Source organism: Microcebus murinus, chromosome 10 (genome assembly GCF_040939455.1).
Source record: "Microcebus murinus isolate Inina chromosome 10, M.murinus_Inina_mat1.0, whole genome shotgun sequence".
Taxonomy (NCBI): domain Eukaryota; kingdom Metazoa; phylum Chordata; class Mammalia; order Primates; family Cheirogaleidae; genus Microcebus; species Microcebus murinus.
In genome coordinates, this window is record NC_134113.1 from 101660123 (window position 1) to 101670574 (window position 10452).

Sequence of the window (10452 nt, forward strand, 5' to 3'; positions counted from 1 at the left end):
CTTAGCAGTCAGCAGCTCAGGGGGAGCCCTGCCTGCCCAGCAGCTCCACAGCAGAAACTAGCAGAGATGGGGAGGCCACAGGATAGATGCAAAACCATCACTCTACACCCCTCTCCCATGCACGGAGATGCCGTCTTCCGGGGAGGAGTGGAAAACCAAAAGACTGAGCATTATGGCTAAACTGGACTGTTTACCATCTAAATTCTTGGATCTAACTATGTTTATTGTATTAGACTAAAATATAATCCTCATCGCTTCTTGGCCTTTTGGCTAAAATCAAGTGTAGTGTCTGTTCTTACCAGCTTAATATCTTAGTAAAATTTTAAAAATTAAAATAACATATAATCCTCACCTCGTTGTCCAGCCTTACCCCACACCACTGTCTAGCAGGGTGAGAACTTACAAAGACATTTCGCAGAAATGAAGATATTGCCTTTTGAGCTTTTTTTTTTTTTTTGCACATTTGAGTGTGGTGAGAATAAATTTGTGACTCTGGCTCTCTTCCTGCAGCCCCTACTTCTTCAAACTCTGAATGAGATGCTCCGCACCGACACCCTCCCACTCACAGACACAGCTTATGTCTAAAACCAGCTTCAGGGACAAGCCAGAAGAGTTTTAGGCTCTACGCTAAACAGGAGGGAAGAAAAGAAAACCTTTCCAAAAAAGGAAAGCTTTAGCTTTAAAATAGGGAAAATGCGGCTACTTGCATAAACAAGATTCAAAGGTACAACTTTTCCCTGCTCGCTCTCTGACTGGCCAGTCAAGGGAGAAGCTGAGGCTACCCAGCAAGAACTCACTGTTCACTTACCTAGTAGAATAAGGCTTATGCTATGGAGCATTAAAAAATGCTACACATTTTTTAAAAAAACTTTTAGAGATAGAAGGAACAAAGCAAAGAATTCTCAAAGCCTTAGTCCAGAGACTGCTGACGGCTACCCCACTCTTGGTGCCTGGGGACCCCAATGAGCAGTGGCATCAGACAGCATCCTCCGCTTTTTTCAGTACCCTTGATAAATATGCAGGGTCCTTTGCCAGCAGTAAAGCCACAGCTCAAAGCAGGCCCAGTGACCTCAGATGGCTCCACTGCAAGCGGAGGGGCACTGAAGCCCCTCGTGAAAATGATGCTGTCCTGACCAGCTTAAAAGGCCACCCACACACGCACTCGTGCACGTGTGTGCACCGCCCGCAGGGCTGAGGCCAGGACGGCGCCGCGCCCGGCGGACGGACGCGGGCTGTGCGCCGGCTCCCTCCCGCCCGGACGCAGCAGCGCGGCGCGCCGGCGCCTGGAGGGGCCACGCGGCGAGTCCCGGCCGGCCGCGGCGTGTGGCGGGATCCGAAAGAGAAACGGCCGCGCTTCGGAGAGCGCTCTGCGGGAGAGAGCAGAGGGAAGCCGGAAGGCAGCGCCGGCGTGTCCGTCACTCGGCCCCACAGCTCGCGGCCGCCTCGCCGCGGCCTGCCGCCCGGGCGCCAGCGAAGCGCGCGGTGCAAGTCCCTCGCGGCCCTGCTGCCTCCTGCCAGTCAGGGCTGGCTCGATCCGCCTTCCCGCTCGGCACAGCGCTCCCCCGGAGGCGCGTCTGGAGGCCGGCAAGGGAGGCCGCAGGCCAGCTCTGCGCTCGCGGGCCGGGAAGAACGAGAGCCGTCCTCGGCCGTCCCCACAGAGCTCTCCCGTGTGCACGGGCAGCGTACTCCGGACAGGGCGCGGAAAGAGCCCGAGTGACCTACTAGCACAGGCAGAGGCGCAGGCCCTCCGCCGGGATCGGCCTGGGCGGCGTCAGCGGCCACCGCGCCTGCGCGGGAAGGAACGCGCGCTGCGGGTCGGGGCTGGGACGCGCTCCTGCCTCGTCAATGAACAGAGCAGAATCCACCCTCTGCAGCCACCACAGAAGTTGTACGACAACTTTCCATACAATTGAACAACTGAAGTGTGGAAAGGGCTTTTGAGATCAAGAAGTTTTGATTCCTGCACCTGGTCTTCAACGAACTCTTAAGCAGAAACCCAGTTTATGCTTCAAAGTGAAGAGGCCAGGCACAGTGGCTCACACCCATAATCCCAGCACTTTGAGAGGCCCAGACAGGAAGACCACTTAAGGCCAAGAGTTCAAAACCAGCCTAGATCTGCACAGGAGAACAACAGGGTAAAAAAAAAACAAAAATAAAAACAAAACAACAGCCTAGGCAACATAGCAGAGGCACTAGTCACTACAAAACAATAAATGAAAGCTTCTTTTGTTGAACCAGTGTGCGTGAGCTGGGTAGGGTGGCACAAGCCTGGCAGACCCGCTCCCCTTGGTGCCTCTACCCCGCCACACCACTAGGGAACTATAGCATTACTTGAGGTACTGTGTCAAAACCACCGTCCTATACCACTGCATGCCCCACGTCGTTTTCCCTGATTGGCAGCCAGCCCCAAACATGGTCCTGTCTCAAGGCTTGCAGGTCCCTCTGTCTGGAATGATCTTTTCCTGACTTATGCCTTGGCTGGCTCCTTCTAGGACATTCATGTCTCAGCTCAAATGTTACTGCCCCAGGGAGACCTTCCCTAACCAACCTCTGTATAGGAACCCCCTTCCCAATTTGTCTTTATAGTTTGTTTCATTTCTTCATAGCACTGCTCACCATCTGGAGCTACACCACTTATTTACTTATTACTTACTGCCTGTCACTCTCATTAAGGTGTGAAATCCCTCCAAGCACGACCTCCTCTGTTTTATTCCCTGCAGCCCTAGTGCGCTGAACAATGCTTGGTATACAGTAAACACTTGGGAAATATATGCTGAACAAATGAGTTAAGGAAACCATGAGTTAGAGGGGATCAGTAATAGGCATAAGGTCAAGGTCACTCAATCAGTCCATGACAAAGGCAGGATTCCAGTCCAGGTCTTCTGACCCTGGTGTGTGTTTCCTTTTGATTTCACTTAGTTCTTGCTCCCTTAGATCCTTAGCAGCTAAGGAAACAGTATCGTTCATTTTTCAGTCTCAGAAGAATGAGTTTCTTATGTGTTGATGGGTTACAACTGAGTTACAGGCAAAGGACTCTGCATTTGAACAAAAGGTTCAGAAGGAAAGAGGTAGGTGGGAGGAAGGAGACGGAAATCCCTGGCCAGGTTTGATAAATGTCCCTCTCTCTAGCAGGTAACTAAAGTGTTAGCACACCTTTCTCTTCTTGCGTGTCATTCTCTCTCCGAATATACTGCTTCATGCTAGTAACTTGTTCACACTTTGGTCAGAAGATCATCCATTACTTTCTACAACTTCCTGTCCAGCTGTCTAGATTAAATTAGGTCTTGAATCCTCTTTGGAAACTGAGTAACTGTGGTCTTCTGAGAAGGCAAACTGTGGTTAAAGACAGGTGGAACTGTCTGTCCCCTATAGGCAGGATTTTGTTCTCTCTCCAGAGGAAAGACATATATAAAGGCTCTAGAATATTACACACTGAATAAATATTAGTTTTCCTCCATTTCTCTTTGATGGTTTCCCAGGGATGGTAAAGATATGTTGACTGAAGCTGCACTATTTCATCCATTCATTCAACTAACATTTACTGGTCAATGACTATGTATTTCACCCCAAGTTTGCTACAGGTATAATTCTGCTCTGTTTTGTAGCCAAAGACTAATTCTTACACATATGTATTATTCATCCAGGAAAGATAGGTAGAAAGTATGTGGATAATTTACTGTTTTTTATCCTGTTATTAGAAAAACATCTTAAAGCCCAAGTCCAAATAATAAAGGCACAGTATTGAAACGGGGGGCAACTTTCTATAACACATGTAAATGTCACTCTCCTCTCCCTTTCATAATACAACCTTGGAGACTTCATTTATGTGAGTATGTAGATTAATTCCTATTAATCACTACCCTATCACCAAAACAAAACAGATTGGAGAAAGAACAAATATATTTTGAGCTTCAACACAGCACTAAGCACTGAATAAAACATGGTCCCTGACCTTAGAAAGCTTATAATTAGGTGGAAGAAATATAAACAATTAACTATTAATATAATTTTTTAAAAAAAACTATTTAGTTAAAACAGTGTTTCCCTAAAAACGTAGTACAATTATCACCAGTGGGTAGTAAGGACACTACCAATGGCTGACAGTGTTTTATTATAATGGTTATCATTATAGTCTTAATGCATATGAGAAAAAGCATAACTAATCTATCAAACCTGTGAATTCAAAATTGGTAATTGCTTAGAATGAGGCCAAAGTGAGTGGCACAGTATGTCTCGACACCTTTACGCAGAGCTTGTGCATGCTGTGGGCGCGCAGTGAACGTTCCCATGACTGCGTCTGTCTTCTCTGTTCGGAGTGTGGCTGGTTTGCATGCGGGGGCTCTCGGCACTGGGGCTGTGCCTGCTGCTGCGCTAGGGTATTGATGTCCTCAATGTGGCATAACTGAAGTTCGGGAAACTCCAGTCTAAAAAACATTAATGTGAGCCTGTGTAATCAATGTTGCAGATGTGTCCCAGGGCAAAAGTTAGTAGTGGCACAACTGGGTGTAAAGAAGGGAGCACGGTGCTAGGGCAGGCGGCCTCCACCTGGAGCTGCTCCTTTCCTGCAGGCCGAGACTGTGGCCTCCAGGCTTCTGTCCTCCCCAGCTTTCGTGGAAGCCCTTCCAAGGACATCAGCCTGCTCATCTCCCAGGTGCTAGGCCTGACTACTTTCCCATCTTTCCCTGCCACTCAGAGTCTGGATGTAGGAAGGATTGAGAAAAATCCCTTTCTTCTCCTTCAAAACAGTGTTGCAATCTTACCTCCAAGTAGGGAATTCAAGCTACCTGCCTGGCTCTTTCTTAAAATGGAGCTCCTCTTCTGCTTGCAGATTCCCCCAAAGAGATTCAGTCTTTGACTCCCTTTGTTCCACCTGTGCTGGATGCTGAGAGAGATGGAAGATGGTCTCCTAAAAGGAGAACTAAGTCTTGTCCATACTGAATGCAAATGCAGTGTAGATCAAGTCAAGTACAGCAAGATTCAAATAGAATGAGATGGGAGTGGAGTTTAGTAAAAATTACCTATGAATAGAAGAAGAGCTATAGATATAATAGTCTGGGAGTATTTTTTGTTCTTAAAGACTATACACACACACATACACACACTAGCAGTTTTAGGTTCATTGCAAAATTGAGAAGAAAGCGCAGAGACCTCCTATATATACCTTCTGCCCCTACACATGCGTAGACTTCCGCACTGTCAACTCCCCCCACCAGAGTGGTGCCATTTTTACAATTGATAAACCTATAGTGACACATCGTTATCACCAAAAGTCTATAGTTTCCATTAGGATTCACTCTTGGTGTTGTACATTCTATGGGTTTGGACAAATACATAGTGACACATTTCCACCATTATAGTACAGTGTCATTCAGAACAGTTTCACTGCCCTAAAAGTCCTCTGTGTTCTCCTTGTTCATCCCTCCTTCCTCTCTCAATCCCTGGCAACCACTGATATTTTTACTGTGTCCATAGTTTTGCCTTTTCCAAACTGTCATATGGTTGGAATCATACAGTGTGTAGCCTTGTCAGATTGGCTTTTTCACTTAGTCATATGCGTTTAAGGTCCTTCCATCTCTTTTCATGGTTTGATAGCATGTTTCTTTTTAGCACTGAATAACATTCCACTGTCTGGATGGACCACAGTTTATTTATCCATTGACCCACTGAAGGACATCTTGGTTGCTTTCAAATTTTGGCCTTATGTATACAGCTGCTATAAACATTTGTGTGCAGGTTTTTGTGTAGACATAAATTTTCAGTTCATTTGGGAAAAAACAAGGATTGCAATTGCGAGGCTATTCAGGCAATCTTTCCCTTCTGATGTGAGTCTTGACAGATGTATCTTTCAAGGGATCGGCCCATTTCATCTGGGTTATCAAATTTGGGGCTATAGATGTTCATAATATCCCTTTATTATCCTTTTAATGTTGGTGGAATCTATAGTGGCATTTCCTCTTTCATTTCTGATATTAGTAATTTGTGTACTCTCTTTTTCTTTTTTAGCTTGAGTAGATGCTTATTGATTTTATTGATCTTTTCAAATAAACAATTTTTGGTTTTGTTGATTTTTAAATTAATTGATTTCTTGCTTTCAATTTCCTTGATTTCTGCTCCAATTTTTCATTATTTCTTTTCTTCTTCTTACTTTGGATTTTAGTTACTCTTCTTTTTCTACTTTCCTAAGTTGAAAATTTAGATTATTGACTTTATATTTTTCTTTTTTTCCCGTGTATTCATCCAATGCTAAGCACTGCTTTTGCTGCATTCCATAATATTGATAAATTGTGTTTTCATTTTCATTTAGTTCAAATATTTTTATGTTTCTCTTAAGATTTTTTCTTTGATCCATGTGTTTTGTTTTTGTTCTTTTGTTTTTTTGATATTGGGTCTTGCTCTGTCACCCTGGGTAGAGTGCAGTGGCATCATCATAGCTCACTGCAACCTCAAAGTCCTGGGCTAAGGCCATCCTCCTGCCTCAGCTGGGGCTACAGGTGCACACCAGTACACCCGGCTATTTTTTTCTATTTTTGGTAGAGATGGTGTCTCGCTCTTGCTCAGGTTAGTCTTGAACTCCTGACCTCAAGCGATCCTCTCACCTTGGCCTGCCAGAGTGCTAGAATTACAGGCATGAACCATCTTGCCCGGCCCCACCTGTTGTTTAGAAGTACGTTGTTTTCTGTCTCTAGTTTAGAACTGTTGAAAAAGAAACAAAAGTTCATTTTTTAATCTCCACATATTTGAGAATTTTCCAGTTATTGACTTCTGTTATTGACTTAATAGTTTGATTGATTTCTAGTTTAATTCCATTTTGGGCTATGAACAGACATTGTATGATTTCTAGTCTTATAAATTTGTTAAAAGTATGTTTTATGGCCCAGAATATAGGCTATCTTGGTGAATGTTACATGCAAGCTTGAAAAGAGTGTATATTCTGCTGTTGTTTCATGAAATCGTCCACAGGTATCAATTACATCCAGTTGATTAATGTTTTTTTTTGAGTTCAACTATGTCTTTACTGATTTTTCTGCCTGTTGAATATGTCCATTTCTGTGAAAGGGTGTTTAAGTCTTCAAGTCTAACAATGTATTCATCTATTTCTCCTTGAAGTTCTATCAGGTTTTGCCTCACATAGCTTGAAGCTCTGTTGGTAGGTGCATATCTTCTTTTTATTTTTTCTCTCTGTTTTTATTTGTGTGTGTGTGTGTGTGTGTGTGTGTGTGTGAGGTAGGCTCTCACTCTATCGCCCCAGCTAGAGTGCAATGGAGTCATTATAGCTCACAGCAACCTCAAACTTCTGGGCTTAAGCAATCCTGCTGCCTCAGCCTCCCGAGTAGCTGGGACTACAGCCATGTACGACCATGCCCAGCAAATTTTTTCTATTTTTAGTTGTTTACCTAATTTATTTCTATTTTTAGTAGAGACAGGGTCTTGCTCTTGCTCAGGGTCGTCTTGAACTCCTGACCTCAAGCAATCCTCCTGCCTTGGCCTCCCAGAGTGCTGGGATTACACGTGTGAGCCACCATGCCCTGCCCCTTCAGGTGTTTCTATTACTCACCTATTATAGTTGTCTCACAGTTCTTGAATATTCCATCTATTTTTCTTAGTCTTTGTTCTCTCTGTGTTTCAGTTTGGGAGATTTCTATTAATCTATGCTCAAGCACAGAGGTTCTTTCCTCAGCCATGTCCAGTCTACTAATAAGCCCATGAAAAGCATTCTTCATTTCTGCCACAGTGTTTTGATTCTACCATTCCTTTTGGTTCTTTCTTAGTAGTAGTTCTTGCTTCCATCTCTCCACTTACATTGCGCATGTGTTTGGCGCGCTGTCCACTTTATTCCCTAGTGCCCTGAGTGTGTTGATCTTGGCGGTTTTACACTCTCCGTCTGGTAAGTCCAACAGCCCCGCCACGTCTGGCTCTGATGCTTGATGCTTGACCTCCCTTCCAATTGTACTTTTGCCTTTCAGCATGCCTTGTGACCGTTTTCTGATAGCCAGACACCATGTGCCAGGGAAGAGGGACTGCTGTAAATAGGCCTTTGTAGGTGGTGGTGAGAAGTCAGGGAGGGGACACAGTCCACAGTCCTTTGATTAGGTCTGAGTATTTTAGTGGGCCTGTGCCTCTGCATTCCACTTCATAACTGCTTCTCCGGGCTCCATTTTAGGTGGGTCAGAATGGCTACAGGAGGCTCAAGTTGGGTATTTTCCTTCCCCCAGGTCAGTTAAACTCTGATAAAACCCCAAAAGGTTAGGCTCTGGTTAAATAGTTTCCCCTGAGGTCAGACCTTGTTAAGAATAGAGTGGCTAGGCCTGGGTGCGGTGATTCACGCCTGTAATCCTAGCACTCTGGGAGGCTGAGGCAGGAGGATCCCTTGAGCTCAGAAATTTGAGACCAGCCTGAGCAAGAATGAGACCCCATCTCTACAAGAAATAGAAAAATTAACTTGATGTGAAATAGAAAACTTAGCTGAGTGTGGTGGCACATACCTGTAGTCCCAGCTACTGGGGAGGCTGAGGCAGGAGGATCCCTTGAGCCCAAGAGTTTGAGGTTGCTGTGAGCTATGATGACACCACTGCACTCCAGCCAGAGTGACAGAGTGAGACTCTGTTAAAAAAAAAAAATTTAAAAAAAAGGAAAAAGAAGAAGAGAGTGCTCTGGACTATTTCAAAATGGTCCCTCCTGCTACCCCCACCCGAAGCATGGGGAACTTTTCTCTGTTATTTACTGTGAGCACTTGGTGGAGCTCCTAGAGGTAAAACACGCAAAGGCATTTCCCTCATGTCCACCCGGGACTGAGTCCCCTCAGAGTTTTTGACTCTTGGACTTATCCACCCTAAGCCTCCAGCAATTCATCTGTTACAGTTCAAGTTTCTCACCTGTCGTCGTTTCCTATGGAGAACTGCGTCTGTGAGTCTGCTCCAGTGAGCCAGGACTCCCTGCACCCACCTGCCTCCTCGGTCCTGAGGGCAGCGGCTTGTCCTCTGTTCTCGCCTCTCCTCAGGGTCCAAGAACAGTGGTGGATTTTTCAGTTTCTTCAGATTTCTACTTGTTAGAGTAGAGTGGCGACTTCCAATCTCCTCATACACAGAAGCAGAAACCAGAAGTCTCCTCTGGAAGTATTTTCAAATGGAAGTTCCAGAAAACAATTTGTTACTATATATCAAGAGATTTAAAAAGACCCAATAATCCCACTTGTAGAATCAATCTAAGAAAATAACAGAGATGTGCTCAGATATATTAGGATGTTCATCAAAATATTATTTATAACAAGAGTGTCCAATAATGAATGGATGGTTAAATAAAGTTTGATGCATCTATAAATGGATATCATGGAATAATGTCTTTTTATATTTTGGAAGGATATTTAAAGGAATATCAAAGTGCTAATCACATAAGCCAAAAAATAGGATACAGAAGTGTATAAACATTTCATTTCAATTTCCTTTAAAATTTCCTTTAAAAATCAAATAAAAATCAAATTTCCTTTAAAAATCATATAGAATTAATATAGGTAGGAAAACTATTAGCAGAAAATACACCAAAATGTTAATACTAGTTATTTCTGGGTTATAGGTTTATAAATGATTTGTTTTCTTCTTTTACTTTTCTTTTTATTTTTTATTTCCTTTGCACATTTTCTACCAACCCATATATTATATTTAGAATAGAAAAAATCCTGTATTTAAAAAAGAAAATTAGAGGCCGGGCATGGTGGCTCACGCCTGTAATCCCAGCACTCTGGGAGGCCGAGGCGGGAGGATCGCTCAAGGTCAGGAGTTCGAGGCCAGCCTGAGCAAGAGTGAGACCCCGTCTCTATTAAAAATAGAAAGAAATTAATTGGTCAACTAAAAATATATAGAGAAAAAATTAGCCGGGCATGGTGGCGCATGCCTGCTGTCCCAGCTACTCGGGAGGCTGAGGCAGAAGGATCGCTTGAGGCCAGAAGTTGGAGGCTGCTGTGAGCGAGGCTGACGCCACGGCACTCTAGCCCGGGCGACAGAGCCAGACTCTGTCTCAAAAAAAAAAAAAAAAGAAAAGAAAAGAAAATTAGAGAAGCAGGCGTGCCTATATGCAAATGAGTAGATTTCTGAATATGGGCCATAGCATATACAGACATATATGTTTATTCCCTGTCTCTGACTGCCATAGAAAATAAACAGTTTATACACTAATCTTGTATATAAGTAAGCATCTCCTTTTAAGTGGCTGTTTCACTTTTTAAAAGTTTTACATAGTACAACTCTTATTTTAAATCTCTGAACATGCTCCATGGACAGAGTTTAGAAACGAGGCATCCAGGGGGCTGGCAGGTCACGGAGCTTCCCCATGGCCCTGACAGAGGGACAGTGTGAGGCACGATCTGGAGAGGGTGAGGTGGTTGCCTTCCTGATTTTAGTTCGATCTTATACCTGACAACTTCAGTAACATGTCTGCTAACACCTAAAGAAAAAGATA

The 10452-nt window shown here is 44.1% G+C and overlaps 1 pseudogene; it reads left to right on the top strand.

Moving 5' to 3' along the window:
- The first annotated feature begins 250 nt into the window (after positions 1 to 250).
- On the top strand, positions 251 to 375 carry LOC142873468 (uncharacterized; annotated as a pseudogene).
- The last annotated feature ends 10077 nt before the right edge of the window (positions 376 to 10452 follow it).